The sequence below is a fragment of the Vicugna pacos genome, chromosome 15, assembly GCF_048564905.1.
Source record: "Vicugna pacos chromosome 15, VicPac4, whole genome shotgun sequence".
Classification (NCBI taxonomy): Eukaryota; Metazoa; Chordata; class Mammalia; order Artiodactyla; family Camelidae; genus Vicugna; species Vicugna pacos.
Genome location: NC_133001.1, coordinates 5,741,024 through 5,766,165, shown reverse-complemented (window position 1 = coordinate 5,766,165; position 25,142 = coordinate 5,741,024). Strand labels below are relative to the sequence as shown.

At 44.0% G+C, this 25,142-nt stretch overlaps 1 long non-coding RNA gene across 1 annotated transcript in view; it reads left to right on the top strand.

Moving 5' to 3' along the window:
* Positions 1-304: 304 nt before the first annotated feature.
* LOC116278319 (uncharacterized) overlaps positions 305-25,142 on the top strand; it is a 42,865-nt gene continuing 18,027 nt past the window's right edge. Inside the window, exon 1 of the long non-coding RNA XR_012059277.1 lies at positions 305-411. This is a non-coding gene — a long non-coding RNA (uncharacterized lncRNA). The remainder of the gene's footprint in view (positions 412-25,142) is intronic.

Below are 25,142 nucleotides of genomic sequence, written 5' to 3'. Positions count from 1 at the left end.
CTCATTTTAAGAAAATTCTTTTCAAAGTTTTGTAAAATGCTACATCATGTTGAAATATGAAAAAAAATCTCTTAGTGTTTTTCTAATACAAATGAGTACCTTGATCACATTCATTTATGTGACAAATGTTATTTTGCTTGTAATTATTCCACTCCATTTCATATAACAAAAATAAAATGTAATGCATTTACTATAGTCCCCACTTCCCTTTGCAGCAGGAGCCAAGGCCAAGCATCCGCGCTGCTGGCGGGGGGAGGGGCGCGCATGCGCGAGGACATACAGATGCGCAGACGCGGGAATTGCCCAGAGCGTGTTGGACGGTCGCGCCTCCGAAGCCGAGTGCTCCTGGACCAGCTCCTGGAGGAGGAACGCGGTCTGGGGTCTGGGCCGCCGAGTGCCGTTGCCGGGCAGGTAAGGGGGCGCTCCTGTGGGCGCGCAGGTCGGGGAGCCGGCGGGTGAGGCGTGGGCTGTACCCTTGGGGAGGCGCACAGGGAGGGCTGCAGAGGTGAGGCCCGTGCCACGCGGCCCCTTAGGACCCTGAGGCGGATTCCGGCCGCCGCCCTGGCTCGTGGTGCCCCACCCCCCCAGCCCCCACATTAGTAGTCCTTGAGCCCCGCGTCTTCGTTGCCGCTTATACCCATGTTTGGAAAAGCGGGTGCAGCCCCGGGATGTGGGAGGATGCTGGACGGCCCCGGAACACCTCTGACCAGCCCTCGGGTCATGGCCTGCTCCCAGCAGGTGGGTGCGGTGCGCTCACGGGGCCGCCGCGGGGGGATGGTTGCTTCCCTGTGTGAGCCCCTGGGTTTGTTCCCTATTCCCCCGCTGCCTGGACTGGGGTGGCCGCTGCTCCCCTATGTTCGCGGGGTGCACGACTCGCGGCCAGCCTGCTTCTGGGAGGCGACGTGGTGCTGTCGGGGTGCGGGGGCGGCGGCAGCGACGGCAGCGGGGAGAGGGGTCTGCCCCTGGGAGCCTGTCGGTTTGCTCCCATCTCCCCCGCGTCCTGTCCTGGGGGCGGCCTTTGCTGCCCCACATCCGCAGGTCACAGGTTACGGGTCAGTCTGCTCCCGGGAGGAGGGCATGGTGCAGTCAGTGTGCCGGGGTGGTGACAGTGACGGGGAAATGCGATCAAATCCCCGTGCTCTCAAGGGGCAGCCCCAGTTCACCATCGCCACTGCAGCCTCCACTGACCACACCCTGCCCGCCTCCCGGGAGGAGGCTGACAGGGGGAAGTGCGGTCCATGAAGCTGGAGCAGAAGAGGCCTCCCCCAGGCCAGGCCTTGGGGGTGATGGGAGCAACTTGATTGTCTTTAGCAGGGCCGCCCCTAGCCCCCACTGCTGCCGCTGCCTGCTGTCCATCCCCAGAATCGCCGTACCCTCCCCCTCGCAGGTCCGTGTGCGCAGGGCCTCCGCCTTTGGTGTCCGGTTCACCATCCGGGCCATCAGCCACCCAGGGCCCACTGTTGAGCAGTGTGCAGCCCAGGACCACCCTGACCTGCTGGCTCAAATAAGGCCCTGGGTAGGCAGGGCGTCATGGTGGCAATTCTTAGTGCCTCTATTACCCACCCCACCCTCCCGTGCACTGCTCTGAGGAGCCTTAGACACAGGACACGGGGCTGTGTGCCCGCGCACTGCACAAGATCCCCATCTGGCGGCTGTCGCCATGGTGACCAGGCCCAGACCATCCTGCCCCTGGCAGGGTGAGGGGGTCAGCCCCGGTAGGGGTGCAATGGCAGTGAGGGGGGAATCCTGTGGTGACGGGGGACAGGCTGCGGGGTGAGAGGCCTCTGGGAAGTGGGAGTGACCCAGCTGAGGAGTGACGTGGCCGTCCCTGGGTGAGGGGCGCTCTTAGTTGGGGAGATCTGGATGAGGGGTAGGGGGTAATCCCGGGAATAGGGGATCATCTCTGGATGGTGGGGGGACCTGGAGTGAGGCATAAGGGGTCAGCTTGGTTTGTAGGGACTGTAGCTTAGGACTCAAGGGGCAGAGTGTGGGGGCGGAACCTTCCGTGTGAGGAAAAGCAGAGCGGTCTTGGGGGTCCAGTTGGGGACCAGGCCTGGCCGTGGGTGGGGAGACTGTGACGGGGGATGGGGCGGAGGTGAGCTGAGGAAGTGGGGCTGGGGGCTGTGGCCTGGCCCGTGCCGCTGGTGGTATTAGTTGGGTGCTGGGACCTGGTCGGTGGCGGGGTGGGGATGTTGGGGTTGGGGACCCAGCCGGCCCGGGCCGCAGGTTTTTATGTCTTTATGTCAGTAACTGTAGATTACTGTAGCTGTATAGTGCGTTTTGAAATTGGGAAGTGTGATCGTTCTTTTTCAAGATGGTTTAGTCTATTTTGTCTATTGTTTTTGTCTCTCTTGGCATTTCCATATATATTTTTAGGCTCACCTTGTCAATTTCTGCAAAAAAGTCATCTGAAATTTTTGGTAGGGATACTACAGATCAATTTGAGGAATCCTGCCTTATTAACAATAGTATGTTTATGAACATTAGACATCTTTCCATTTATTCAGGCCCTCTTTAACTGTGTCCAATCATATTTTTGTAGTTTTAAGTATATGAGTCTTGCATTGTTAAATTTATTCTCAGGTATTTTATACTTTTTGATATGGAATGTTTTCTTAATTTTATTTTTGGATTGTTTATTGCAAGTGTGTGAAATACAATGGATTTTAGTACATTGACCTTATATACTGCAGAATTGCTGAGCTCATTATATTTTTTAAAATTTTTTGTAGACTCTTTAGGGTTTTCTATATATAAGATCATGTCATCTGTGAATACAGAAAATTTTACTTCCTGTTTTACAATCTGGAAAATCTTCCTTTATTTCTGTTTGTGTTTTATTTCTTTTTCTTGTTTAATTGCCCTGAGTAGAGACTGTAGTGCAATGTTGAATAGAAGTGGCAAGAGCAGACATCCTTGTTGTGTTTCTGACCTTAGGAGAAAAGCGTTTTGTTTTTCACCGTTAAGTATGATGCTAGCTGTGGGTTTTCCAGTTTATTAATATTTCTGGTTTGTTAATAAAAGGGTATTGGATTTTTCCCAATGCTTTTTCTGCCTCTGTTGAGATGATCATGGTTTTTATCCATTATTCTATTAATATGGTGTATTGCATTGATTGATGTTTCTGTGTTAACCCAAACTTGCACTCCTGGATAAATGCCACTTGGTCACATGTTGCTGAATTTGGTTTGCTAAATTTTTATTTTGTTGATAATTTTTGTCTTTTACTCTTGAACTTTTCCTTTCAGGTAGGGTTAGGTTGCAAACTAAATTGAGCAAACTCTGGCTAACTCAAGCAAAACCAGGAATTTTATGGAGCATATGAGGTCAGTAGGTTCAGCTCCGAGGATGGAGAGTCCAGTTACAAGAATCAGGGCGCCTCTCTACATCACCCTTTGGAGACTCCAGTGAATGAACATGATTGGCTTAGCTGAGGTCATGGGGCCAGGAAGCTTGGGACACCTTGAATGACAGTCTGAGAAATGCATGTGATGTGGGCTGAGAGTTTCCCAAGGCAGTATTCAGTGGCTGTGGTCAGGAGGAGATATGAATAGTTGGCAGGGTCTGCCCAGAAGCAAAAGTCTCTGATTCTGAGAAGCACATCATTAAAGAGTTCAGCATTTCATCATGGTTGAAATGATGGTCTTTGAAATAACTGAACTAAGTTGAGTCCTGGTGCCGCCATTACTGTCTGTAAGATTCTGAGTGAGTAACTGGATCCCTCTGGGCATCAGTTTGCTCAACTATACAACTTACATAGAGGCTTCGTCCTAGGGTTGTTGTGAAGGTTGAACAGACTAATGAATATAAAGTGTTTAGCATAGTGTGTGTTGTGAAATAAATGTTAGCTGTTATTAATAAAGTAAAAACTTTTTATAGTACAGTAAATAATGGGGGATCTGAGGAGTGGTGCCACACTGTCCTAAGAAAGCAGAGGAGGTGTTATCAGGGAGGCCTGCCTGGGTGTGGTGGGCTTTGATGATTTGTTGGACTTGGAGGAGCTATTCTAGCTTTCTTCTGGGGATAGTTTTTAGTGGTTTTAGCCAGAACCTGTGGGGAAGAGTTCCAGGTAATATCATGGGGCCAGCACCTCTGCCCTCCCCTTTCCCCATCCTCTTGTGAATCCCCTGGGACTGAGACATGGCCCTCTCTGCGATGCCTGAGTCTTTTACCCAAGGTGAGGCTGGTGCCCAAACAGTCCCCCACTAGAACCCAGCATTTTCATTTAATAAAGGCAGACCCTAAGCTTCATGGAGAGTCTAGGGAACTTGGTATTCATCTTTTTTTTTCTAAGTATTTTACATTTTTATTGATTCATAATCATTTTACAGTGTTGTGTCAAATTCCAGTGTTCAGTACAATTTTTCAGTCATACATGGACATATACACACTCATTGTCACATTTTTTCCTCTGTGATTTATCATAACATTTTGTGTATATTTCCCTGTGCTATACAGTGTAATCTTGTTTATCTGTTCTACAATTTTGAAATCCCAGTCTATCCCTTCCCACCCTCTACCCCGCCCCCCCCCGGTAACCACAAGTCTGTATTCTCTGTCCATGAGTCTATTTCTGTCCTGTATTTATGCTTTGTTTTTGTTTGTTTGTTTGTTTTTGTTTTTTAGATTCCACATATGAGCGATCTCATATGGTATTTTTCTTTCTCTTTCTGGCTTACTTCACTTAGAATGACATTCTCTAGGAGCATCCATGTTGCTGCAAATGGCATTATGTTGTCAGTTTTTATGGCTGAGTAGTATTCCATGGTATTCATCTTAGTGGGAATTTATTTTTCATTTACACATTAGTAAGCCAGTGGAATTTTCTCTTTTTTCACATAAAATTTAATGCTCTTTATTATAAAATTAATATCTTCTCATAGGAGATGTGGAATTATACAAAGTATGAAAAAGGACTACAAATTACCTGCAAACCCACAACCCCGAGAACATGGCTGCTAACATTTGGGAAATAGCCTTCCTATCTCACAGGCATTTCTCTCTGTGTCTGTTTTAAAAAATCAGGATCACACCATTTTGTACCTAATTTTATACCTAAGTTTTTTCTCTTAATGATGTATCATGATCATTTCCTTATGACCTAAATCATACTTTATGAATATGATTTTTAATGGCTATAAAATAGTCTACTGTATGATATACCATAATTCATTTAAACCCACCTTCTGTTATTGGACATAGAAGTTGTTTTTAATTTTTCATTATTCTACATAATATTATAATAAATATTTTGGAGCATAAATTTTAGCACCTGTCTCTGGTTGTTTCCATAAGGTAAATTTCCTTAAGCACAATTGGGCATTTTTTATTAAAAAATTGTAAGCGCTTCACTTTGAAAAGTGAATGCGTACACATGATAAAAAAAATAACAAACAGTTCAAAATTTAAAATTTGAATGCATGCTACCAAAATGCCTCCCGCGGGCGAGCACCAGCGCACGTGTTCCCAAGAACACGGTCTTTGTTTCCTCCTACTCTTACCGCCGGCATGCTATTAAACACTTTGATCTTTGCCCATCTGATAGATACAAAGAGGTTTAAAATTATGGTTTTAATTTGTATCTGTGAGAGGTTGATCACTCTTTCATGTGTTTAAAAGCCATTTATATTTTTCTGGGAACTCTCCATTAATTTTTTTCAAGCCTAATTTTCTATTTTTTCCCTTTATTGATTTGTGAGGGCCTCTTTATGTAATGGAAAAATTAATTCTCTATTTTATGTTGCTTATATTATTTCCAGAGTTTGCTGCCTTCCTTTTTTTTCTGTTGGCTGTGCAGAGAGTTAAACATTTTTAATGTAGTTAAATCTCTCAATCTTTTGTTTTTTTCAACAGCTCCTGGATCTTGTCCAGAAAGTAACACAAAAAGACTTTTCCCTTTCTGACATTCTAAGTTATCCTGTATTTTTTCCCTAGTACTATTATGGTTTCATTTCTATGCTTAAGATATTTGATATATCCAAAATTTATTTTGGAATGAACACAGAGGGAGGTATCCAACTTGCTATCTTTCTAAATGCCTAGCCAGTTTTTAGAATTAATTTGAGAATGGATTATTTCTAAAGATGGTAATCCCAATGGCCACAGGAAGCCCAGCATGGGGTCATTCCAAGCCAGCAGGTGAAACTCACCTGTTACCTTTTTGCCAAGGGATTCTGGGCAGGTAGGCTAGGGGCAGGTTGTAGTGAAGTATCTCTAGGTTTTAACCTTGCATCAAGCAGAAAATGATGTAGAAGGATATTATTTAGAATTACAAAGAATTGCTTTTAAAAAATTGCATTGTAGAGTTATCTTCTTGTTGTATAGATGCTACAAGAAAGAGCTTTCTGGAACCCCCTGGCTCCATTATCTGCTATCTTGAGGGCATTAACTCAGTGTTTAATCAATCAGAGGTTTTTTTTGATAAAAACATTTGTACAACTTATTTGCAAGATACTTCACAGTGGGGTTTCACAGTTAAAAAAGATATGAAACAGAAGACAAATTGTTGGTTACATGTAAATAAATAGAAGCACTGGGGGGAAAACACATTTTCACTATTATAACACTTAAAAAAATCTGATGTAGGGAGTGGGCTCCTTGCAGTGTATCCTGGGGATCTTGTTCCCACCAAAAGATGTTGTTTATCAGGAGGGGTCATTTAATAAAATACAGGATTCTCAGTTAGATTTGAATTTCAGATAAAAAGTGGAATGATTCTTTAGTATAAGTATGTCCCAAATATTGCATGGGGCATACTTAAAATATTTTTCGTTATTTATCTGAAGCGCAAATTTTACTGGGCATCCTGAATTTCTCGTTGCTAAATCTAGTAACTCTGCCCCAGGGGACATTTGACAGTGTCTGGAGACATTTTGGTTGTCTCAGCTGAGGAGGGGGATGCAAGGGGCATCTAGTGGGTAGAGGCCAACACTCTATAATGTACTGCATGGACCCCACCACAGCAAAACTTATCCATCCAAAAATGTCAGTAGTGTCAGAATGAGAAACATTTTAACTGGCTTAACACATTTCTTACAGTCGTAATTAAGAACTCCCTAATACGAAATTTCCTTTAGACTCACAATTGAAGAAACCCTAAGAGTCCCTTGGGGAACTGGCTTTTTTCATTCTTTTATTAATGACAGTAAGACCTAAGTAACTAATTTTGTTTCCTTTTTCTCTTTGACTATCAGGAAACTCAGACCAAATTAAAAGCCGAAGCATAGGCTGTGTGGGATCTTACTTTATATATATATATAAATTATCATTATATTTAGTAATTATATATTAAGATAAAATATAAACTTAAAATAATATGTATTTAGATATATATTTACTTATATATTATATAAATATGTATTATTTTAATTTAATTTTTTTCCTTCCAGCTTTATTAAGATATAATTGACAAACAGCATGATATAAGTTTAAGGTGTATGACAGAATGATTTGATTTACATACATCTTCAAGTGATTATCATAGTAAGTTTAGTGTACATGTGTACATCCGTCATCTCATGTAAGTAGAAAATAAAGTAGATATATATTGCTGTATATATATTTTATTTTTTACTTTTGGTCTTAACATTTTTAGCTGATTTGCATTTTCCTGGTCCTAATTCTTATTCTTTATTCATTTTTCACCATTTCCTGTAAATCACTCAGATCCCCTGTGGGATGACCTATGATACAACACACACACACACACACACACACACACACACACACACACACACACACACACAATTTAAATATGGAGTTTACCAGACATTTGACAAGGCCCTGTACTGTGCCATGGTTCCTTCCCCGATATCTAGCAGGCCTCAGGAAACATCTGTGCTCTCCGGTTTTCTCTTTACCTACCAGGCCTTAGAACACCTTTGGGGTTTGTGCTCAAAAATCAGAGCTGCCTGAGAGTGGACAGAGTGGACTTTGGGCACCAGGTGAGTGGATCCTGGCTTCCTCGAACCTGATCTTGAGAGGCAACAGAGGTCTTTCTCACTGCCCAGCAAGTGAGGGGCTCTCAGGGACAGAGGCCAAGCAGGCAGGGCCATGCAAGGTACGGAGACAGCCCACGAAGACACACACTGGGAACAAGATTGCATCTTCCCCTAGACCAGCGAGATGCTATAAACATAATCAAAATGTAATAGAAACTTTTTGGAAATGCTGTTACAAGGAGAAAGCATCAGTCTTGATGGAACTCCGCTCAATAGGCTTTGCGGAGCTAATGAATCATGGTCAGGACTGGGCCTCCCTGTCTGTGCTGGGGACCATGTGGAGCTTGCTGACTCCTTGACTGGGGCTGTGTCCCAGCACCAGGCAATCCATCATGCTGCAGGGGGATGGCAGGAGGGGAATCACAGCATGCTGATAAACTAGGGGCTTTTTTCATTCCCAACTAATTTTAAGTAAATGAGCTCAGTTCAGACAGAGCAGGAAAAAGAGCCCAAAGAGATGGTGCTTCCGAGTTGTGCCTCAGTGGCGGGGCACAATGGCTCATGGGCCTGAGGGGAAGTAGAGAGCCAGCCCAGCCCACAGATAACGCTGTTCATGGAAGGCAGGCACTGTCCCATAGAGGCGCAGGGAAGAGTGAGGCCAAAACTACTTCCAGACTGGTGCCTTGGACTTCCAGACTGGTGGAGTGGACTTCCAGACTGGTGGGGTGGACTTCCGGGTGCTGATGCTGAGGTCAAGGCTGCAATACCTGGGCCTGGTTTGGGGCTTGAATTTATGAGGGAAATCAGAAGTCAGAGAGTCAGAAATCCAAGCAGTGGGCTGATAACAGGAAATAGACCCAGAGGCCAGAAGCCAGGGAGCAGGATGAAGAGTGGAGTGCAAGATGGGCTTAGAGGCCATGAGTACTCAGAGCTTCCCGGAGCCTGCTTTCATCTGGCAGGCGCTGCTTTCGGGGGTGAACCTTCCAGATTACAGAGCAGGATGGGGCCTGGAATGGGGTATTCTTGGAGAGGCCTGTGATTTGGGAGACTATGTCTGTTTTACTCATCCGCCTGTCTTTAGCACCTGCTCAGTGCCTGGCACCTGGTGGGCACTCATAAATACGTGTTAAATGAATACATGAATGAGAATTGTCCCCAAGAGAGCAGATTTTGAACATCTGGTCTGATAACTTCCTAAATTCTTAAAGTGTCTATCGTGAAATACATCACAGGTTCAATCCCCGTTTCCTCCCACCCAGACTTGGACAGAAGGACAGTTTGAAAAAGATGTATCTATTCATGGAGTGAGTTGAGCAGGTACATGGAAAGGAGCTCATTCTGGATGGGGCTGGTGCTGAGAGGGCACAGTGTGGGGAGATGGGAATGGCGGGACATGAAGTGAGAGGAGAGGCAATTGTCATTGTAGCACAGTAGGTCATAATGCCACTCAGGAGTTTAGACTTTATAGCCAGTCTGAACAGGAAGAGATTTTCCTTTTCTGAAGCCACCCTCTGATTACTTTGTAGGCAGTCATTGTGGCAGCAGGGCGAGCAGTTAAGAGGCCAGTGGGGTGAAAGATGGTGGCGGTTTGGACCAAGGCTGGGTGGTAGAGTTGCAGGAAAGTGGGTAGTTTGAAAAATGTATTGCATATTTACTGTATTATTTGAGAATATGTAGTTCTTCTAAAAGGACAAGAAAACAAAAAGATGGATGAACCTCATAAGAAGCACTTGGCATTATGCAACAGAGGCAAAACTTAGAGGATATTTCAAGTATACACCATGAATGAGCTTGTGAGACTCAGGCAGAATTCGTAAGATGTGTTAAAAATATAGGTAGTAAGAATGTTAGTAAACGGCTAATCATAAATGAAATGACATATGTGATAGAACAGACAGTAGTACCATAAATAGAAATGGGTGGAAAGGCCACGTCATGATTGTGTCACTTGTCATTTGACAGCTAGGTCTTCCCTAAATTGACCACCTACTGGTGTTACCAATCCTGGTCTTGTTCAGCCCCAACATACAGTCTGTCCAAGACATGCAGGTAAAACCCATGGCTGTTCAGAGGTGAGTGGTCCAGCTGCAGCAGGGTCTAGGCATATGTACTTGACTTTATCTCTTCAATAGACTCATGTGTGTGACCCCAGCACCTTCTGTCTATTGGACCCCCTTGCTGAAACTTTAACTCTGGTCCTCTGAACCATACATCAGCAGGGAAGGCTGATGTGACAGAGAGACAGGACATATGAACATTGCGTACCTCAGGGTTCTGGGGTCATTTGGTCCTTCCACCCACCCATTTAAGATGTACCCCATCTTAAATGTGCCAACCAACCTCAAATCTTTTTTTCTTGATTTTTTTTTGCTTTGTGTCTTAATTGGTTTAATGAACATCGTGATTTAAACATCCCAATTTAGTCTATGAGCATTTGTGGTCTGTGAGTTGCCTGGTGGTATTCTTGTGATGGGAGAAGGCACGCCTATAGCAGGGACAAGATGGTGATCAAGAGCTCTCTTAAGGTGAGAGCCTCCATCTCTATTCAGGAAGTACACATTTAATGCACCCAGGGAGGAAGGGCTCTGGGCAGAGGTGGCATTGCAGGGGAGTAGTTTTTGCTGCATTAACAAACAATCCCAAAGATGTATTTTAATGTTCACAGGTCATCTGACTTTTAGTTAACCTTGACTGGGTTTGGCTGGGCCAGGCTGGACTCCAGGCTTCCATCTGGGCTCAGGTCTGCTGTGTCTTCATTTTGGGATCCAGGATGAAGAGTCAGCAGCTATCTGGGGCCTAATTTTCACATGGCATTTCATCAGAGTACATGAAACCAAGCTAAGCTATGCAAGCACATGTAAAGCTCCTGCATGCATCATATCCTTCTAACATTGCACTGGACAGAGCAGGTCACATGGCTAAGCCCAACATCAGTAGGAATATTAGTCAGCCTTAAAAAGGAAGGAGATTCTGACACAGACTGCAACATGGATGAACCAGGAGTACATTATGCTGAGTGAAATAAGAAAGGACAAATACTGTATGACTCTACTTATGTTAGGTACCTAGAGTAGTCAAATCCATAGAGACAGAAAAGAAAGTAGGATGGTGGTTGCTAGAGGTGAGGGGAGGGAGAAATGGGGAATTGTTGGTCAATTGATAGAGTTTCAGTTTTACAAGATGAAAAGAGTTCTGGAGTTTTGTTGCATAATGATGTGAAGGTACTTAACACTGCTAAAGTGTATGGTTAAATATGGTTAAGTTGGTAAATATTTTTTTAAAGAACTTTAATTCAGATAAAAAAGAAAATTCAATTTAAACACCAAATGGTATAAAATAAGTGGAAAGACAAAAGGAATATATTGTCTATAATCCCACCACACAGTAATAGACACTGTTAACCACTGAAGTCCCAGCCAGACATTTCTCTGTACCTGAATCTCTCATGGAAGCACATACTAACTTTCTTTAACAGAAAAATGCTGCTATATGTGCTCTATTGGGGCCAACTTTGTTTTTCAAGCAACATTGCCTTGTTGACTTGTTTTGGAGTCAATATGTAAAGCCCTCATCATTGTTTTTAATGGCTGGATAGAATTCCGTGTATTATGTGCTCTAATTGTATCAGTTCATAATGCCACGTAACAAAACACCTCAATAGTCAGTGGCTTAAGACAACCATCTGTTACTGCTCATGGGGGTTATTGTGAAAATGTTTTAGCAGGGGACTGCTCTCAGGAGAAGGAAAGTTAAGGAAACACAATAAAGCAGATGAAGAATATTAAGTCAGGATGTGCTGTCAGCTGGAGGTCAACTTCAACATGGTCCAATGGAGAGGCAAAAAGGGCACCCCGGCCTTGGTCCCATCTTAAGGCCCTTGGAAAGGCCCCTCCCTTGTCAGTCAATCACTGGCTACAAGCTGGCAGATCCTGTTTGGGCAATGGCAATTCTCCAGAGAAAGGAGGGGGTAAAAGCTATTAGCAGCCAATGTTGATAGTAGCTTGCTGAAGGAGAAAGTGGTGAATTTTATGTGTATTTTACCACAATTAAAATTTAAAAATACTCGACACATTCAGTGGTGTGGGGCAGTACACTCCATCTACAGCGGGAGGCTCTGCAGAGCTACAGGCAAAGGGTATGGATGGATAGTCCTGATACAGTGGAGTAAGAATTGGGACCAGTAGTCTAGCCCACCACATGCTCACATTTGCACAGTGGGAAAACTTGTCTAGCACTCACAGTGGGGATGAACTGACCCTCATTGAAGAGGTGGACAGAGGAGGAGCTTGAGCCATGTCAGGGGCAGTATAGGTGGAGACGGGGTAAGAGGTGCACTAATAGCCCTGTTTGTTGAGGACTTACCACGTCTGAAACGGCATGCCCGTGGCTTTGTGTTTGTCATCTTCTTTAAGCTTCCAATAACCTGCTGATGTAGGTCTACTACGAATCCCATTTTAGAAATGAGGTGGTTGGCAGGGGAGCCGGGGGAGTGTTTTGCTTTGGGCGCACAGCTGGTAGGAACTCAGACTGGCACTGCAGCCCACATCTGTGTACCTCCAGGATTTAACCACTGCCCCCTACCATCTCGGGTGAGGGAGAGAGGCATCTGATTTGACCTCCAAGTTTGGGTGACAGGTGTTGGCTGAGCCCGTCAACTAAGACTAACCACCACAATTTTGAGATCAGCTGGGGACAGCAATGTGGGAGAGCCAAGTGGTGAGAGATGGATTTTGAAAGGAAAAGGAGAACTCTCGGTCCCTAAGTAGCAGCGTTTTCCTCCAGCCTTGCTTTCCTCCACTGGTTTTCCTGTAACTTCTTCCAACTCTGACTCCGAGGGTGGAGAGGAGGGGAGGCAGGAATCCTCCAGGGGCCCAGGCTGCTATTCTGCTCGCTGTGTAACAAATCACATGGGGAAAACCCATTAATTAGCAGATTGGGACACAGTTGCAAAGTTAATTATTCCATTTTCTGATGAAAGAAAGCTGATTTTTGGCATTTCCAGCAACTGACATGAACTAACATTTTTTGAGTTGACATCCCTCAAGATAAATGATGCTGTGAGGCATTTGTGCAAACATCCTGACCCACAGCTCACTGGCAAAGGCTGTCTGCGGTGGGCCTCTGTGCCATAGTTTTTGCCAGGGAAGTTTGGGAGGTGGGAACCCAGAAAGGGAGTTTAGGGGCTGGGGGGAGGGGAGCAAAGTGGCAGAATTGGTGACTTGCAGAGACCACAGGTTGTCCAGAGAGAACATTTGCATATTCAGAAGGTTTTGCTGTAACTGGGAGAGCACGGGTGTGCACTGACATCTTTGTCCATCTGTGTCTGACTGTCTGTCTGTGGTGAGATTCAGACCCAGAGGAGGGACCTTGTTTTTTCCCAAGTGGTTGCTTCCAAATTGAGATTTTCTCCCCAGACTTTGCTCCTGAGGACCAGGCCCAGACATCCAACTGTCCGCTTGACATTGCTATTTGGCATCTTACAGGTACCTCAAAGTCACTTTGTCCCAAAGGAATATGCAGCTCTCCACCCCCGCCTGCCTCCCAAAGTTTCGCCTCCCCTAAGTCTTCCCCATTCAAGGCAGTGATACCACCGTGCATCCAAGTGCTCAAGCCAGAACCAACGCTACCATTTCTGATACTCCCCTTCCTCTCCCTCACCCCCGACATCCAGTTTAACAGCAAGAGCTGCCAGTGCTCTCTCCAAAGACCCATCTCAGCTGTGCCTTCTCCACTGCACCTCTCCCACCACTGCCCTAGTCCAAACCACCACCATCCCTTCTCACTCCGTGTTAGCCTGGAGAGACACGATGAGAGCCACACGTGAAAGTTTACCTTTACTTATGGCCACATTTTTTACAAGTGAACAGAAACAGGTGAATTTAATGTTTTTAACAGATGAACTCTATGTTTTAGAGCAGTTTTAGGTAGGTTCCCTGCAAAATTGAGTACAAAGTACGGAGATTTCCTGTGTACCCTTTCTCCCCCTACTGGCACCACCTCCCCCACTGTCAGCAACCCCCACTAGTGAACGCTGGTTACAGTCGGTGAACCTACATGGACACGTCATCACCCAAAGTCCATAGTTTACAGGAGGGTTCCCGCATGGCGCTGAACCCATTCCTATGGGTTTTGACAAGTGTGTGATGACTTGTAGCTGCCATTGTGTAGTGTCATACAGACTCATTTCACTGCCCTAAAAATCCTCTGTGCTCCACCTCTTCATCCCTTCCACCTCTCCAGCCCCCTGGCAACCACTAATCTTTTTACTCTCTCCGTAGTTCTGCCTCCTTCGGTCCAATTTGACACGATGTCCCCTCCCCCTCTTGCCTCTGTCCAGCCCATCCCCAGCGAGCTACCAGAGGCATCTCTCAAATATGCAAACTGGACCCTGTCATTTCCCACCAGACCTGGAATGAAAATGGAACTCCTCCCCTCAGCCTACAAGTCCTTGTGTGATCTGGTCCCTGCCTCCTTGTCTATCCACTTCATGCCGCTCTCCTCCACTCAGTATGTCAGTGGTCTTGGCTTTCTTTTAGTTCTTCAGACATGTCATGCTGGATATTGCTCAGGTGTAAATTGCAAAGGGGAAGTGGAGTTGGGTCCCTGGCACCTTGTGGGCCAGGTGGTCCTGCGGCCCATGGGAGCCCCACCACAGTAGTACGTTAGTACTATATAAGTACATTAGTATTTACAGTGATCAATTGTAGTGTATCTAGTATACTAGAATTTGTTTTTGATTAGTAGAAAAGCAATTATTCATAAAGCTCAAAATAGAGGCAAAATTGTGAATGAAAAGGAAAGATAGGTTTCTTACAGAGAAGGTAATTTTAATACAGACGAGATTGGTCCAAGTTCTGCCATTTGGATTGCTAGATCATCTAGCAGAACTACCATTTCAATAATCTCAATGACAGTATAGCACTGGATTCCTGGGACAGTAGTATAAATTAAATTTACTGCAAATGTTATTGCAGAGAATATGGAAAGAGATCTATAATTTGTGCTTGTTCAAGTTTAGTTAGGAGAAAATTTAAGATTCTTTGACAAATCATAACAAAAGTGATCTATATAATATGGCTATATTGCCAGTTGCCAAAAATTTCACTTTACCATTACTTCATCAGGATCCTTGAATTATAGGGACATGATTCCACTTGTGGGAAAAAATATTGTATTAATCAACTTGAATGTTACCCCTGTAAGGAGGTGCTTTGCAGTGTTTGGCAGTTAACTTTTTAGAGAAATGTATTAGCTTTTATTTCTTTTTCCTAATATTGAGAACCTGTAGTTGGTACAACATAAGGTTGTTGGTAATCCCTGCTGTAACATAAGACTGTAATTATAGCAGATGGAATTTATTATATTAATGCTTACCAATTTTAACGTGCATGCATATATATTAACTGATCAAATACTCCATATCTCAAGAACTACCTGTGATATAACTGAAATATAACTTTATATCTATTTATCTATCAATCATCTATCAATCTATATTCTTGCTTACCTAATTAATTTTATCTACAATAAAATTAGAATCAGTGTGTATTTTTCTGGTTCAGTTTTTGCCATGAAAATGTTCATCCTGTATCATTACTATTAAATTTTCTCTCTGTCTTAGATAAGACCCTGAGAATTCAACACACTGTCTGAAACACAAGGGAATAAGTCAGAGATTGTGAAACTATCAATTTCACCTCCCTCTGCACCTCCAGTTGGGTGCGTTGACACACAGCCCTCCCAAACCATCTTTTCTGCTAGGTAGTGAAGCAACGAAAGGCCACCTCCACACCACAGCAAATGCTAAGTTCTCATCATGTTGAGAAACTACGACATGCCTGGCCCTCTTTCAAGAGCTTTAATCTTTTTAGCAATCCTATTGGTAGATACTGTGTTAAAATGAGGAAACTGAGGTGCAGAGACTAGCAAATGTATCCCAGATAACCTAGCTAGAGAGGAGTCAGGATTCAAAAACTATTTTGAAGGGGTAAGCTGGGAAAGTTGAGAGTTAACTCTGTGTCTTGGTTTCTAAGCAAATGAAAGCAAACAGATGTCCATAACATCCTTAGGACCTCTTCCAGGTGTTGCTTCTGAGAAGTGGCTGTGTGTGCACATTATTGATGCTACAAAATGGTTTTCTAGTAGCTGCTAACATCTCTGACATTTTAAGATGCTGTGTACTTAAATCCTATGGTAGGCTTCAAAACTTAGAACCCTCCAAACATATCAGAGCCGTCACCCTACTGGAAGATTATTTCAATCAAATTTTCCTTTTATCATTGTAATGTTTTCAGATGTCAGGTTTTTACTTGTAAATGAGTCATCTCCAAGCTTATTAAACTTCTTAAATTTTCAGGGCTTTATCTTTGAATTGTGATGCTGTACAATTTTCCTTTGATAACCTGCCTTAATTCAATCACCTATGAATCAACATGAGTCTTTTAACTATATAATTTTCTTGTGTATACGTTCTTTGGATCAACCCTTAAAAATTACTACATTTGCTAAGAATTATTTTTATTCCTTTTATTCTTTTTAGCATGAATTACACCCCTTCTCATTTTTGGGTGCTAATAAATGGATTCATACATTGTTCTCAGTTTTGAGAATTTTACAGATTTCCACTGTCTTTCCATCTAATCTTAATCTTTTCAGAAAGGACTGCCTACAACAAGCATCAGACTAGAGGCCTAGCTATCCTAAATTAAAAAGCGGAATTTGGAGGAGGCAGTTTTATATTACTCAGGGTCCTAATAATAGTGAAATCATAAAAAGGAAAAAAATAGATCAAAATCTTTTTTATTATCTAAAATCCTCAATTCTTCAAAAAATAGCTATAAGAAGTAATTACTTCAGCAACTTACATATCAGAAGTTTTTTTTTTTTCCTTATGGAATGGAAGATTTGGCTCTAGAAAAGAACATCACAAAAGGTTTAAAAAGTAAGAAGGAAAGACATGCTTTTATTTCTAATGTTCTGTCAGTCCTGTTTTGCCATACCCATCACTCTGCTCTTAGGAGGAATTTGATGACTGTCATTACTATAGACATTTGCAGTTTGAGGGCAGAGAAAACCATGGGAGAAAATAGGACTTGTTAGAAACAAACTTTTCATTGGACAGATTTATTTATTCCTAGTCACGCTCCATAGACTGCATTGTTGAACATTATTGGCTAGCTTCCCCTAGAATTTCATTCACTGAAGAGCAAGAATATCACCTCGGACAGAGAAGCTTAAACACTTGTTGAATGATGGCCTTTCTGACCAGTGTGTAGTTTTGATTTGCATTTATCTGATAATGAGAGATATTGAGCATTTCTTCATGTGCCTGTTGGCCATTTGTATGTCTTCATTGGAGAAATGCGTGTTCAGGTCTTCTGCCCATTTTTGGATTGGGTTGTTTGTTTTTTGGTTATTAAGTTGTATGAGCTGATTATGTAGTCTGGAAATGAAGCCTCTGTCAGTCGAATCATTTGCGAGTATTTTCGCCCATTCAGTCGGTTGTCTTTTTGTTTTGCTTATGGTTTCCTTTGCTGTGCGGAAGCTTGTGAGTTCAGTTAGGTCCCATTTGTTTGTTTACTTGTGCTTTTCTTTCTGTTGCTGGGGTAGACTGCCCTAGGAGAACATTGCTGAGATGTATGTCAGGTAATGTTTAGCCTATATCTTCTAAGAGGTTTATATAAGCACAGTGCACTGCCAAGAGCACTAGGGTATTTTCCTGTTTTTATTAGCCTGGCTTCCCTAATAGATCCCCATAAATCCTGTGCCTTTGCAAAAACTGGGAAAGAGGTTACTTTCAGGGTTGGTGTATCTTTATGTGGGCTTCGTGGAACAGCTGGACGATGATTCTTGAATGGGACCCATAGTTTAACAACAGCAGAGATGATATTATAGAGTTAATTTACTGTCCAGCTTATAGCTGTCAGTAAATTGGACCTATTTCCTGGGGATAAAACTGATGATTTTGAAAGCCAAATCAGGATTTTTTTCCCCTTGATGTATTAGTGTATGTGGGATTTCTTTGTATTTCAAAGAGATTTGTGGTTGCTTCTAGTGTAAGTAATATTTATTACATATATGTTCAAGTCATTTTTTTTTTAGATGTCATGTTAATAACTGTTACAGAAGAGATTAAGACACACAGTTCTGGACAGCTTGTTTGCCTACTGTTTGATTAAGTTAACAAAGACTATAAAATATTCTAATAGAAAAGGCCAGATTTAAATAAAATCCTGTCGAGTTTTCTTATAGAAAAACTGTTTGCAAGTGTCCTCAAATTCAATTTTTAGAGAATTTTTGGGATTCTGTTGTTGTTGATTTGTTGTTGTTGTTGTTGTTAAATGGCAGTCAGAGAGTTTTTTTTTCTTGCCAGATTTGATCCTTGCATTGTTTCCTGGCTATTGTTTGTAGAAACAAATAGATTCTGAATTATAAATACCAAAGTCCTTTGGGACTGAGCATAGAATGAGGGCGGTAAGGGGCAAGATGGGGAAAGGAAGAAGAGAGGAAGGAGACAGACTGGCACATTGTCTTTGCTTCATAGCCAGAGTAATTCTTTCTGATACTGAGCTACTTTGAAAATAAAATAGTACAAGCTAATAATATCAAATACAATATAGGCTCTGTGTGTGAAGAGGTGATACAGCAAATTCCTTCAATGTTTTATGCCCAAACACACTATGATTTCCCACTTGGCTTTAGCTTCTATTGTCCTTCAGCTGTTGCTACATGTCTGTAGGTCTCACAAGTGGAGAAAAGCAGAGGGAGGGCAGATAAGGTAGAGCAGAGAGAAAGGAAGAGAAGAGGACTTAGGAAGCCAGGCTGAGAAGCTAAGGGAGCCCTTTTCTATCTAGCGGGCATGTTTGTGGTTCACAGTTCTCAAACGCACAGTGGCCCCACATGCAAGTGGCAAGGAGAAATGCACTTGTCTTCAGCTCCCCAGCTATTCTCCCTTGTCCCCAGGTCTGATTTCTAGGTTGCTGTAAATAGCTCAAGACCTTCTGAATATACCATGAAAACAACCATAGTATATAGAAATTGGGGATAAGAAATTAAACTAAAAACCACCTACCCTCAAGTAAGTATAATAATCCACTTCTGTCAGAATGGGTTTCTGTGTTTTTTCCATATGTATCTCTTTCAATATAATTTGACAATACTATTTAGAAAAATGATATGTAGCACACTGACGAATGACTGAAAAAAACCTTATAAAGGGGAAAATGCCAGTGTTCTTGGTGGAGAACATTTTCACATGTCTAGTGGTATCAAGACAAAAGAGGCTTTCCTACTACATAGTCAGATTTTTCTCAAGATGATCTTGTGAACAGAAGTTCTTTTCTCTGGTGAGGATTTTTCAATGTGTAACACCTTGCCGTGAATGATGTATAAAAGCTGGGTAGTTTGTACCATGAAATTTAGCCTTGAATAATAACTTGGGGCATGTTCAATGTACAGTTAAACACATGATATTGTTATTAATGTTTTCCTGAAAAGCCATAATGTGCCCTTTATGATCAGACCATCTTTCTTATATTGGGAGATTCACAGACAGATTAGTGAAGAAAGAGAATTTTCCTCTATTAGCAAAGCTAACATCACTAAAAAGGTGGAGTCCCGAAGTTTTCAAGTGACACGGCTGAAGTGACGTAGCCTGTTATAGCTTCTAAACAATAGTCACACAGGCAAACAGCTATAGTCTTGCCTGGTCCAGTACAGTAACAATTAGTCATCAAGCATGACATGGCTAGACAAAATTGAGATGTTCCATTAAGTATAAAACACACACTGGATTTCAAAGGCTTAGTACAGAAGAAAGAATGCAAAAAGATCTCATTAATCTTTTTGTATTTAATACATGTTGAAATATTATTTTAGATAGATTGGGTTAAGTAAAAATACTATTACATGTCATTTCTCCTGTTTATTTTTACTTTTTATAATGTGGTTATAATCATTGTAAATTATACATGTGACTTGTGTTGCATTTACTTTGTATGGCCCTGCTCTGTAGAAAGACAGAACTCAAGCGATATGTCTGAGTCTGACACATGACACCAGAGAGAGACATTTCTTAAAATACACTTGTTTCAGCAACTCCACTTAATCCCTTAGTAAGTTATCATTTTACAAAAAACTATGTATGCTAAACTCTGCTGCTTGCTAAAGCCGTAACTGGTTTGACAGAAAACTTGAAGAAATTTAAACCTCTACTTACTAATGTTTCATACAAGTAAGATGTAAAAAAATTCCACATCATTTCCTTACTTTGGCTCAATCACGCCTTTAGGGAATTATTTTTTTCCTCTATCAATACTTAATACTTAGAATCTGCACTCACACTAAACAAACTGCACTCATCTATTCATTCATTCATTCAGCAAACAATAAATTGTGCACCAACTATGATTCAAGGATGCCTCTGGATATCAGGAAAGCAAAATCCATGCCTTCCCAGAGCTGATGTTCTTTGTAGTGGTATAACACAAAGAAATACGCAAAATAAGATCACTTGAAATAATGAAGGACTCTGAAGACAGTGAGTCTGTAAAAGAGATAATAGTCATTACCACAGGGATGGTGAACAGTATTTTCCACAGGAGAGTCAAAAGCTTTCAGCAGAAATGAGCTTGAATTAAAACCCAACTGATTAAAAATGAAACCAAAAATACCCCAGCCAAGTGCTGATGGGAGTGGACCAGGTCTCAGGAGACAGAGAGAGCCCAGCATGGCAAGTTATAGCTGGAGGGTTAGAGGAGTTAGATCTTGTTAGGGACACAGTGGGGAGGGTGCCTGGTTAGGGTTGTGAAGAAGCAGGTCAAGAGAGGTAAGCCTTTACCAGCAGTGCAGATTTTATCCTGCCTAGAACAGGAAGACGAATGAGGGCCTCAGCAACAGTGACAGGTTCTGATAGTTTTAAAATAGGGGTTGGCAAACTCTGCCCAGTGGGTTTACCCTCAGTTTGTGTTAATAAAATTTATTGGAGCACAGCCGTGCACATGCCTTGAGCTATGCTCAGTGAGTGGCTAGTTTCATGCTTGATTTCATACTTTCTTACTATGACACCAGAGTTGAGTAGTTGTAACAAAGATAATATGGCCTGAAAGCCTGAAATACCGTTTATCTGGTCCTATGAGAAAAAGTTGGCCAAACCCTGTGAAGACCACTTTAGCAGCTGTATGAAGCATGGGCTGTAGGGAGGAGGTGAGAGGGGAAGCTGACCACTCAGGAGATTATTTAGAGGTCCTGGCAGGAGATGACGAGGCTGAGACTAGGGCAAAAGTGGGTGATGAAATGTGGGCAGATTCTGGAAAGTGTGTGTTGTAAGACCTGTGGAGAAGAATCACAGAGAGAGTGGGAAAGTCATATTCTGCAGCCAGAGGTGAGCTGATGCTCTTTACAATTCTTGGAGTCCATATTTGAAACATTTCATCTTTATATGGTAAAAGCTGTATAGCTTAGTGAAAAATGCTGTAACAGTTATTTTCAAAGCCACACTTCCCTGATTCTAGTAATTGCCCAGGTGCTCTGCAGAATGAAACAACACACCAGCAGGTGAAAGTCTCCTGATCTGTTTTGGTGTGACTGTGTCAGTGTTTATTTCTGAAGACATTTTCCTCAGACTGTCCCCAATACTGAATTAAGCAGAAAGCAAGAAATAAGAGCAGAATAATCTAAATGAAAACATCAACATAGAAGCTCTGATTCCATTTTGCAAACAAGACTTTTTTCTCATCAACATTAGTCTGAAAGAAAAGATAATTTCAGGAAGCAAATCCATTTGGGGTCCCTCACAGCACGAATGTTAATGAGGAAGCAGAAGACCAAAGGGTCTTCAGGTACAAGAGATTGAATTCTGGTCTTAGGTGGTTAGTTGTCCTTAAGCTGTAAAGCATGTGACTCTGATGAATAGAAAGATGGAGGCCATTGTGTGGGGATGGCCACAGGGGAAGGAATGACTTTGCCAGCCACACAGAGAATGCAAGCAGGGAGCCGGACTTCCAGCTGACCATCCTCAAAAAGTTGGGAGAATGGAGGCCACTGAAAGTTCTCAGGGAACAAACCTATTTTAGAATAAAAGACAGGGAAGGGAGATGTTACAGATTTGCAGAGCTACAAGTATGTGACCTCAGAAGGTTTAAGGAATTTTCTCTGCCATACTCTAAGGAAAGGAAAATAGGACTTCAAATTAGGTTTTCTAGACCTCTACTTTGTACTATGTGGACAAGGTCAGCATATTCAGAATTATGTGGGTGAAGTTTTCCCCATCTGGTTCAGGTTAGAGAGGTCATTAGGAGGGAGTTGTATCAAACGGAGGAATCTCAAAGCCAGTTTTATGGGTGTCCCAGATTGCAGGAGACCCAAACCTAGGATCTGCCATCCCAGCCAGAGGAGGATGGGCACGCGCTGATGCCACCACTGCCTGCTGTCCTCCCTGGGGCCGCATGCTCATCCTGGCAGGTCCCTGTGCCCAGGGCCTGCCGCCCTTGGTGTTCGGATCACCACGTGTGCTATCACCCACCCAAGGCCCAGTGGCGAGTGGCCTGCGGCCCGGGACCACCCTGACCCCCTTGCTCAGATGAGGCCCTGGGCACAGAGGTGCTGGGGGGTGCAGGGCGCTCTGGTAGGAACTGGCACAGCCTCCAGCCCCACCCGTGGCGCCCCGGAGGAGCCTCAGACACTGGGCCGTGTGTCCCCGCACTGCTTGGGATCCCTGTCTGGTGGCTGTGACTATGATGACCTGAGCGCAGACTGCCCCACCCCTGGTAGGATGAGGAGTGAGAGGAGTCAGCTTGGGTTAGGGGTGCAGTCGTTGTGAGAGGGGATCCCGTGGTGAGGGGGGCCAGGTTGAGGAGTGAGGGTCCAGTCAGAGTGGAAGTCACCTGGCTGAAGTGTGAGGAGGCCGTCCTGGGGTGAGGGGCGCTCGGAGTAGGGGGACCCGGTTGAGGGGTGGGGGTAATCCTGGGGTGAGGGGTGAGGGGACCCGGGGTGAGGCATGAGGGGTCAGCTTGTTTGCAGGGGCTGTAGCTTAGAACCTAGTAGGGCATAGTGTGTGGGGGGACCTCAGTATGAGGAGAAGGAGCCCTGTCTTGGGGATCAGGTCAGGAATCAGGCCTGGCCGGGGTGGGGTGCGGGGGCCGTGACGGGGGGGTGAGGGGGTTGTGTGGCGGCCAGTGGAGGGAATGGGACTGTGGCGTGCGGCCTGGCCGGGGGCCTGTGGTGGTTGTGATGGGTGCTGGGACCCTGTTGGTGTCTGGGTGGGGGCATTGGGGTTGGGAACCCAGCTGGCCAGTCCTGGGCCACGGGGTGGGCCAGCCCCACCACCCCACGGCCTGGCCTCGCATGGCCGGGCTTGGCTCCTCTTGGCCCCGCTCGCAGTGTCCCATAGTGCGGGAGCCCCAGCCCGAGCATCAGTGCTGCCAGCGGCAGGGGGAGGGGCGCGCACGCGGAGGCGCTAGCGCGAAGACGCGGGACCGCGCTCAGAGCGTGTGGAAGCTGGGCCGGAGCCGAGTGCTCCTGGCCCAGCTCCCAGAGGAGGAACACGGCCTGAGGTCTGGGCCACCGCGTGCCTTCGCCTGTGCTGCTGTCGCCTGGCAGGTAAAGGGGGCGCGCAGATCGGGGAGCCGGTGGTTGAGGCCTGGGCTGCGTTGGGAAGGCGCACAGGTACGGAGGGCTGCGTAGGTGAGGCCCGGGCCACGTGGCCTGTTAGGACCCTGAGGGGGGTCCAGGGCCCCGCCCTGGTTTATGGTGGATCGCCCCCGCCATTAGTAGTTACTGAACCCCGGTGTCTTCATCGCCGCTCACACGTGGGTTTGGGAAAGTGGGAGCAGCCCCAGGAGGTGGGAGGGCGCCCGACTGGCCTTGGAGCACCTCCGACTGGCCCTCAGGCCATGGCCTTCCTGCTTAGGTGCACCTGCCTGGCAACTGTAGCCCTCCCTGGACCCTCCAGGTTGGAGTAACAGATGAGGCCCGGGCTTTTGGGAACTCATTGGCCTGCCCCCAAGATTAAAATGTTTTGGCAAATCTAGTTTCAGTCTTTGGAAGAATCTCCAAACTGTTTTTCACAGTGGCTGCGCCAAACTACATTGTCACCAACAGTGTAGGACGGTCCCCTTTTCTCCACAGCCTTTCCAGCATTTCTCCTTCGTGGGCTTTTGTTGAATGATGGCCTTTCTGACTTGTGTGTAGTTTTGATTTGCACTTATCTGATAATGAGAGATACTGAGCATTTCTTCATATGCCTGTTGGCCATTTGTATGTCTTCATTGGAGAAATGCGTGTTCAGGTCTTTTGCCCATTTTTGGATTGGGTTGTTTGTTTTTTGGTTATTAAGTTGTATGAGCTGATTATGTGGTCTGGAAATGAAGCCTCTGTCAGTCGAATCATTTGCGAGTATTTTCTCCCATTCAGTCGGTTGTCTTTTTGTTTTGCTTGTGGTTTCCTTTGCTGTGCAGAAGCTTGTGAGTTCAGTTAGGTCCCATTTGTTTGTTTACTTGTGCTTTTCTTTTTGTTGCTGGGGTAGACTGCCCTAGGAGAACGTTACTGAGATTTATGTGAGATAATGTTTTGCCTATGTTTTCTTCTAAGAGGTTTGTAGATTCTAGACTTCTGTTTAAGTCTTTAAGCCATTTTGAATTTATTTTCGTGTACGGTGTGAGGGAGTCATCTAACTTCATTGATTTCCATGCAGCTGCCCAGTTTTCCCAACAGCATTTGCTGAAGAGGCTGTTCCCTTCATTGTATGTTCTTGCCTCCTTTGTCAAATATTGATTGACCAAAAGTTTATGGATTTGTTTCTGAGCTCTCATTTCTGTTCTATTGATCCGTATGTCTGTTTTTGTACCAATATCGTGCTGTTTAGATTGTAGGTCTGTAGTACTGCCTGAAGTCTGGGAGGGATATTCCTCCAGCTTTGTTCTTTTTCTTGAGTAATGCTTTGGTAATTCTGGGTCTTTTGTGATTCCATATAAATTTTAGGATGATTTGTTCTAGTTCTGTGAAAATTGTCCTGGGCGATTTGATAGGGATGTGCATTCAGTCTATAGATTGCCCTGGGCAGGTATGGCCATTTTAACAATATTAATTCTTCTAATACAAGGTCATAGGGTATCTTTCCATTTCTCTAAGTCATCTTTAATTTCCTTAGTCAGTGTTTTGTAGTTTTCCACATATACATCTTTCACATCTTTGGTTACATTTATT